At 43.1% G+C, this 8,904-nt stretch overlaps 1 protein-coding gene across 3 annotated transcripts in view; it reads right to left on the bottom strand.

The window, feature by feature from the left end:
* The window catches only part of MSRA (methionine sulfoxide reductase A), a 420,629-nt gene that overhangs the window by 140,725 nt on the left and 271,000 nt on the right, over positions 1–8,904 (bottom strand). The gene's annotated exons all lie outside the window — the stretch shown is intronic.

Below are 8,904 nucleotides of genomic sequence, written 5' to 3' on the forward strand. Positions count from 1 at the left end.
TGACTAAACTATAATTTCCCAAGTCACCCTGCTTACACATTTTAAATATTGGTGCAACATTAGCTTTCTTCCAGTGTTCTAGAACTTCCCCAGTGTTCTAGGACATATTCAAAACCAGCCACAACAGTCTGGTGAGCTCATGAGCCAGCTCTTTTAAAACTCATGAATACACGTGATCTGACGATTTAAGAATCTCTAACTTCAGTAACTGCTCTTTCATATCCTCCTGAGAAACTTGGAAATTGAATATGTGCTAGAAACCGGCCAATACATAATGGACAAAGCAAGAGCCAGGGAAGTGGATTCAAACCATGGGTCAGGACTGGAGTCAGTATTCAGTAACTATGCTATGAGTCAGAATCAGAGTCAGGAACCAGAGTCAGGGTGAAGAATCTGGAACCAAGAGCAAGGTCAGGTAGCAGAAACTGAGCCGGAGCGAGGCAGTGAAACAAGGCAGGAATGGGGCAAAGAGCAGGGATGGACCAAGGTAAGGGGCAGCTGACACAGCGATGGTTGGAGCTGCTGGCATGAACACAGTGGGTGTGTCTAGACTACATGCCTCCGTCGATGGAGGCATGTAGATTAGACAGATAGGCAAAGGGAAATGAAGCCGCGATTTAAATAATCGAGGCTTCATTTAAATTTACATGGCTGCCGCGCTGAGCCAACAAACAGCTGATCAGCTGTTTGTCATAGAATCATAGAATAATAGGACTGGAAGGGACCTCAAGAGGTCATCGAGTCCAGCCCCCCGCCCTCAAGGCAGGACCAAGCTCCGTCTACACCATCCCTGACAGATGTCTGTCTAACCTGTTCTTAAATATCTCCAGAGAGGGAGATTCCACCACCTCCCTTGGCAATTTATTCCAATATTTGACCACCCTGACAGTTAGGAATTTTTTCCTAATGTCCAATCTAAACCTCCCTTGCTGCACTTTAAGCCCATTACTCCTTGTCCTGTCCTCAGAAACCAAGACGAACAAATTTTCTCCTTTCTCCTTGTGACACCCTTTTAGATATTTGAAAACTGCTATCATGTCCCCCCTTAATCTTCTTTTTTCCAAACTAAACAAGCCCAGTTCATGAAGCCTGGCTTCATAGGTCATGTTCTCTAGACCTTTAATCATTCTTGTCGCTCTTCTCTGTACCCTTTCCAATTTCTCCACATCTTTCTTGAAATGTGGCGCCCAGAACTGGACACAGTACTCCAGCTGAGGCCTAACTAGTGCAGAGTAGAGCGGCAGAATGACTTCACGAGTTTTGCTTACAACACACCTGTTGATACAACCTAGAATCATATTTGCTTTTTTTGCAGCAGCGTCACACTGTTGACTCATATTCAACTTGTGGTCCACTATGACCCCTAGATCCCTTTCCGCCATGCTCCTTCCTAGACAGTCGCTTCCCATCTTGTATGTATGGAACTGATTGTTCCTCCCTAAGTGGAGCACTTTGCATTTCTCTTTATTAAACCTCATCCTGTTTACCTCTGACCATTTCTCTAACTTGCTAAGGTCATTTTGAATTATGTCCCTATCCTCCAAAGAAGTTGCAACCCCACTCAGTTTGGTATCATCTGCAAACTTAATAAGCGTACTCTCTATCCCAATATCTACATCATTGATGAAGATATTGAACAGTACGGGTCCCAAAACAGACCCTTGAGGAACTCCACTTGTTATCCCTTTCCAGCAGGATTTAGCACCGTTAACAACAACTCTCTGACTACGGTTATCCAGCCAATTATGCACCCACCTTATCGTGGCCCTATCTAAGTTATATTTGCCTAGTTTATCAATAAAAATATCATGCAAGACCGTATCAAATGACTTACTAAAGTCTAGGTATATGATATCCACCGCTTCTCCCTTATCCACAAGGCTCGTTATCCTATCAAAGAAAGCTATCAGATTAGTTTGGCATGTCTTGTTCTTCACAAACCCATGCTGGCTATTCCCTATCACTTTATTACCTTCCAAGTGTTTGCATATGATTTCCTTAATTACCTGCTCCATTATCTTCCCTGGGACAGAAGTTAAACTGACCGGTCTGTAGTTTCCTGGGTTGTTCTTATTCCCCTTTTTATAGATGGGCACAATATTTGCCCTTTTCCAGTCTTCTGGTATCTCCCCTGTCTTCCATGATTTTTCAAAGATCATAGCTAAAGGCTCAGATACCTCCTCTATCAGCTCCTTGAGTATCCTGGGATGCATTTCATCAGGACCTGGTGACTTGCTGACATCCAACTTTCCTAAGTGATTTTTAACTTGTTCTTTGTGTATCCTATCTTCTAATCTGTAGATACCATCTACATGTTTTGTTAGTCTATAAAGTGCTACCAGACCATTTGTTTTTTTTCCTGTACAGACTGACTTGGCTACCCCCTGAAGCTTATAAAGGCAAGGGTTTTTTAAGGTCTCTTGCAAGCTCTTACCTGCACTCACAGTGCCAGAGTGGGGAACAGCCCTGACACCAGACTGCATTCTGATGGAGATATGTGGAAGGAAGCTAGTTACATTGTAGCAGTGGTTCACAATTAGTTTCTTAGTCTGGACCATATCTTGATAGAGAGATTGTGAATACATCTATAATTGTTAGTGATTACTACAGCAGTTGCTTATGTAGGACATTACCACTGGGAAATGTATCCAAAGATATTTTGATGTATGTCTTGTAATGCAATATAGCAGCTGAATAAAAGGAGGAGAACCAGTACCAGGTGATTAGCCAGTTCTCCAAAGGCAAATACTCCCACCCTTAAAACGGTTGTATTTGGGAAAAAATACAGATGATGTAGTCAGAGATGAGAGTCTTTAGCAAAGTCAGTCTCCTGGCAACCCAATAAACACAGCCGGCTAGTAGCAGGCCTGATTGGCCAGGAAAGGTAGCTGGCAATTCTTCAAGACTAGCAGCAGTTCTCTGGCTACTCACTGGGTACGTCTAAACTACATGGCTCTGTTGATGGAGCCATGTAAATTTGTTTATTTGGCAAAGGGAAATTAAGCTGTGATTTAAATAATTGCGGCTTCATTTAAATTTACATGGCTGCCGCGCTGAGCCGACAAACAGCTGATCAGCTGTTTGTCGGCTCAGTGCGCTAGTCTGGACGCACCCCTGTCGAAATGAAAGCCTTTTATCGACATCCCCCATAAACCTCATCCTACGAGGCATAAGGGGGATGTCGATAAAAGGCTTTCAGGTCGGCATGGAGCAGATGATAAGTTTGCAGATAAGTTTGCAGATGATACCAAACTGAGTGGGGTTGCAACTTCTTTGGAGGATAGGGACATAATTCAAAATGACCTTAGCAAGTTAGAGAAATGGTCTGAGGTAAACAGGATGAAGTTTAATAAAGAGAAATGCAAAGTGCTCCACTTAGGAAGGAACAATCAGTTCCATACATACAATATGGAAAGTGAATGTCTAGGAAGGAGCATGGCGGAAAGGGATCTAGGGGTCATAGTGGACCACAAGTTGAATATGAGTCAACAGTGTGACGCTGCTGCAAAAAAAGCAAATATGATTCTAGGTTGTATCAACAGGTGTGTTGTAAGCAAAACTCGTGAAGTCATTCTGCCGCTCTACTCTGCACTAGTTAGGCCTCAGCTGGAGTACTGTGTCCAGTTCTGGGCGCCACATTTCAAGAAAGATGTGGAGAAATTGGAAAGGGTACAGAGAAGAGCGACAAGAATGATTAAAGATCTAGAGAACATGACCTATGAAGCCAGGCTTCATGAACTGGGCTTGTTTAGTTTGGAAAAAAGAAGATTAAGGGGGGACATGATAGCAGTTTTCAAATATCTAAAAGGGTGTCACAAGGAGAAAGGAGAAAATTTGTTCGTCTTGGTTTCTGAGGACAGGACAAGGAGTAATGGGCTTAAAGTGCAGCAAGGGAGGTTTAGATTGGACATTAGGAAAAAATTCCTAACTGTCAGGGTGGTCAAATATTGGAATAAATTGCCAAGGGAGGTGGTGGAATCTCCCTCTCTGGAGATATTTAAGAACAGGTTAGATAGACATCTGTCAGGGATGGTGTAGACGGAGCTTGGTCCTGCCTTGAGGGCAGGGGGCTGGACGCGATGACCTCTCGAGATCCCTTCCAGTCCTATGATTCTATGATCATGAAGTGGGCTGTGCCCACAAAAGCTCCTCATACCATCTACTCACCTTTAAGGGCACTGCTTACAAAAACTCCCCAGAGTCACAGACTCCTGGCCCTGGGAGATAGGCTGCCACCCTTAAGTGAATTAAATAAACCCCTGAAAACCAGGAAGAAACACTTAAACTTCTTCCCAAGAGGTACCTCAAGCTCTTTTGCCACAAGAGAGCTTGAAAAAAGAAACAAAAACACAGAAAACAAACTGTGCTTCTGATAGCTGACCTCTCAAGCTAGGCAGGCACACACACAGACCTCCTGTTACCGTCCAGGACACAAGAATCAAATCATTGCCTTAAAAAGGTGATTTTATTAACAAAACAAAAAGATATAGTTAAGAAAGCATACTTGGTTGCTAGCTTTTACAGAGCAACCGAGGGAACAGCAGATTAAAACACAGATAAAAATGGTATCTCTGGGCACAGCTTAGGTATAGTGAATGGGGGAGAGGGAGACACATGAATTATACACAAAGAAGTTAACCAAACATCAAAATAGAGAAAAATAACCTGATTGCAACTAAAAACACATTTTCTTTCTACTCAAGATCCATACTTCACGGCCCAGTCCATTCCCATGCCCAATATTTCTTGTAGGAAGGGTAATTCTGTTTGATTATTTCATCTTGCTTCCTCCAGCTCCTAACTTAGAACGCCTACACAAAGAGAGATGGCAAGGTATATATTTACAATTTTAATTGCAGTGCTGTATCCCATTGGTTCTTCAGGCTTCCTGCCAACACCCGTACCTACCTGAGTTTAACGCTTTACTCAATGAGTGATGGCCAGCACTCCTATCCATCACATCTGGGTCTGTGAAAATGCACCCTTGCAATGTGATAGAATGTTTATCAACAATGTGAAGTTTGAAAAAATCCTTGTGACTCATGCCAAAATTGGAAAACTAAGCTCTGTACTCGTAACATTGGCGAAAGAGACAGAGAGGGGGAAAAATCTGATAGTGGATGCTGAAATCTGGCTATATAAATAAAGTAAGCTATATGTATCTGACTGTGCATGACTGTCCGTTAATGACACATAGGTTCATCAAGAAATGTCTGACCTTGATAAATTAATAGAAATTGTTGAGATCTTGCAATGGCCTTTCCAGTGCAGGTCTGTCTGAGCAGACAAAATTACTGCAGTACGCAGAACTCTTGATAAAAGACCAAAATTAATTCCTTGTGAAATAAAATCAGCTATTATCTCCTTTGGAATATTCCCTTTTCGGATAGTCAAGTCAAGATTATGAATAGTAATTTTCCCATAGGTCAATGCACAAAAATCAAAATACATCACAAAAAAACTTAAAACTATTACAGAATTTTAAAATATTAAAACACATTTAAAAATAGATGTAAAAGAACATTATTCAATCAAACTATATATAATCATTGCGCCACTTGTCTTTTCCTTATTTTGACTATACAAATAGAACTTCGTTGACATGTCTGAAACATATCAGAGAACAAACTAGTGTCTTTCGACTGGATGGAATTTTACATTATATCTGAGATATATGTTGTCCAAAACTCAACTGTGGCTTCCTTGGCTGCAGGGCTCCCTCTGCTTTTATACCCAGGCTCTGCTGGGAGCATGCCCAGCAGGGCTGGAGGGGCGGGGCCTTCTCAGCCAGCTTGACCTGGGCTACCCCCTGACCTCCAGTGCGGGGCCTGCCCCGTCACAGGGTCCCATATGAGGAGAGATTAAAGAGACTGGGACTTTTCAGTTTGGAAAAGAGGAGACTAAGGGGGGGATATGATAGAGGTCTATAAAATCATGAGTGGTGTGGAGAAAGTGAAGAAGGAAAAGTTATTTACTTATTCCCATAATATAAGAACTAGGGGCCACCACATGAAACTAATGGGCAGCAGGTTTAAAACAAATAAAAGGAAGTTCTTCTTCACGCAGCGCATAGTCAATCTGTGGAACTCCTTGCCTGAGGAGGCTGTGAAGGCTAGGACTATAACAGGGTTTAAAAGAGAACTAGATAAATTCATGGAGGTTAAGTCCATAAATGACTATTAGCCGGTATGGATAAGGAATGGTGTCCTTAGTCTCTGTTTGTCAGAGGGTGGAGATGGATGGCAGGAGAGAGATCGCTTGATCATTACCTGTTCTGTTCACTCCCTCTGGAGCACCTGGCATTGGCCTCTATCGGCAGACAGGGTACTGCGCTGGATGGACTTGGGCTGACCCAGTATGGCCATTCTTATGTTCTTATGTCTCTGACCACCACCACTGCAGCAGCAGCAAAAGTAGCTGGAAGCCACGGGGGCCTTTTGAATCACTGGGCCCCAGGGAAGTTGCGCCCTTTACCTGGCCCTTCCGGGTTGCAATCTACTCGCCATGGGCGAGCAGATTGCATTATTGTCGAGCCCTGATAATAAAGACCAGCACACTTAGATAGCCCACTGAGCCCCCGATCCTGGAGTGGAATTTACCCAGAGGTGTACCCAAGAGCATCCAACTGCCAGATGTAGACCTAAAAAAACCAGTCAGCCAGACAAATTCAATGGTCATACTAAAAACACAATTAATTGTTTATTGGTTCGAATCACGTTCCTCATTAGCGCTACGGGGAATTTCTGTAAAACCAGCCGAATCTTTCAAAACAGAATGCATTTTTAAGTGCGGCAATTGTATAACATTTCTTTCAAGAGTCAAACTGTATCTTGTGATCTGAAGCAATACTTATATATCACTCCTTATCGTCTTCCCATAAAAGAAAATCTAATGGTGCCATTCCTTAATCTTTCAATTCTTAAAGGACCTCAACTGTAATGGAGACAAATGACTAAGCTCTGTTATTCTCTTCAGTGCATCTCAGTGAAACTTTAAAGGGCAGTTCATAGCTCTTATGTTCCTCATGAAATTTTCGCTGTGATTTATAGAGTTTTCGGGAGCTGTCACTTATTGCCTTCCACTCACAGACAACTGATATAACGATTGGTCATTTTCCCTTCCCTGATCAATACCTGCTAAGTTAAGACTAATAAAACTCCTTCCTGCAGCTCATCATATAATTATTTAGCAAAAATCATTTACACCATGACTTGATGTCATCACTCACTATAATGATTACATCCACGCAGTTTAAAAGTTGCCAAAGAAAACTAAAACTCTAAAGAACACATTATTAGAGGAAGACAATGGTAGCAGGATCTGTGGATCACCCAGAGAAGGTTGGAAGGAAGTCGAGAATGATCCTCGGAAGGAGCGATCTGAGAGGTAAGAAGAAAAGCAGGAGAGGACTGAGTCACGGAATCCTAGAATCCTAAGGCTGGAAGAGACCTCAGGAGATCATAGAGTCCGGCCCCCTGCTCGAAGTAGGACCAACCTCAACTCAATCATCTCAGCCAGGGCTTTGTCAAGCTGGGACTTAAGAGAATCTAGGGATGGAGATTCCACCACCACTCTAGGGAACCCATCTCTGTGCTTCACCACCTGCCTAGGGAAATAGTTTGTCCTAATCTCCAACCTAGATCTCTCCCGCTGCAACTTGAGACCATTGCTCCTCAGCCTGCCCCCACTGAGAACAGTCTCTCTCCATCCTCTTTGGAGCCCCCCTTCTGGGAGCTGAAATCAATCAAAGAGAGTTATGTTATAATGTGGGACTCAGGTTTTTGATGGACTTCTTGGTTCTGGGTTGCAGACAGGATCTCTTCAGAGGGTCATAGTACATTGAAGAGCTGTCATGCACTTAAACTAGATCCTCACAGCACCAGCACTATAAAAGGCTGACAGAGCTTTCAATCCATATGCCTTTCAATGTCAAAGAAGAACAATGTAGGACAACAGTTTAGGAGCTGCAATATGATGGAAAAGAAAAAAAATCATTTAATTCCATCCCCATGATCATGCCGGCTGAGGGTATTTACAATTCTAGGGCATCATTCTCCATTTCGTTGACCAGTCTGTAATCATTTACACACGTGCAAAGGGAGAACAGAATGGGGTAGAATACTCCCGCATCAGAATTCTTCAGTCTCACTGGGGGAGTGTTTTACACCCACTTTGCATACAGATAAATGATTACACAGTGGCTACGTCTAGTCTACAACCCTTTTTCAGAAAAGGGATGTAAATTAGACGTATCGCAATTGCTAATGAAGCGAGGATTTAAATCTCCCATGCTTCATTAGCATAAAAATGGCTGCTGCTTTTTTTCGGCACAGAGCTTTGTCGGAGAAAAGCGCCAGTCTAGATGCTGATCTTTCGAAAAATAAAGCCTTTTCCGAAAGATCCCTTATCCCTTATTTCCTGCCTGTTAATATTCATTGAATGGCAGTTAACATTCTAAATAAGGTTTTAGGGAAAATAGTGATAGACGTAGGAATTAACGTACTAAAATAGATAAAAGGGTGTAATTGGTGCCAAATTGTTTCCATTCGGACGTTGTGTTGAATGTCTGAGGTAAATGTGCATGGGCTATAAAGCAGTTCCGTTTACCCCATCCACTCTTGGCTCGCCTGTTTCTTCTCTAACAAATGGGACGGTGGGATAGGAGGGGAAGTAGCCGGCTCCAGGCGGTGACAGGGGTAATGATAGTTCCTACCTGATCCTAGGCTGTGGAGGATGCTCAGCAGCTCCGGGTCCCAATATCATCGCTGTGCCCACCAGCCTGCCATGTTTAGGCAGGTTCAGAGAGGGGTGCTAGCCCCCACTGCCTGCCCCGCTCCAGTTCCACTAACCCAATTGGTTCCAGCAGTGTGTGTATAACATGAGCTTCTGCTACACCCCACCCAG

The sequence above is a fragment of the Pelodiscus sinensis genome, chromosome 3 (assembly GCF_052426305.1).
Source record: "Pelodiscus sinensis isolate ZL-2025 chromosome 3, ASM5242630v1, whole genome shotgun sequence".
NCBI classification, from domain to species: domain Eukaryota; kingdom Metazoa; phylum Chordata; order Testudines; family Trionychidae; genus Pelodiscus; species Pelodiscus sinensis.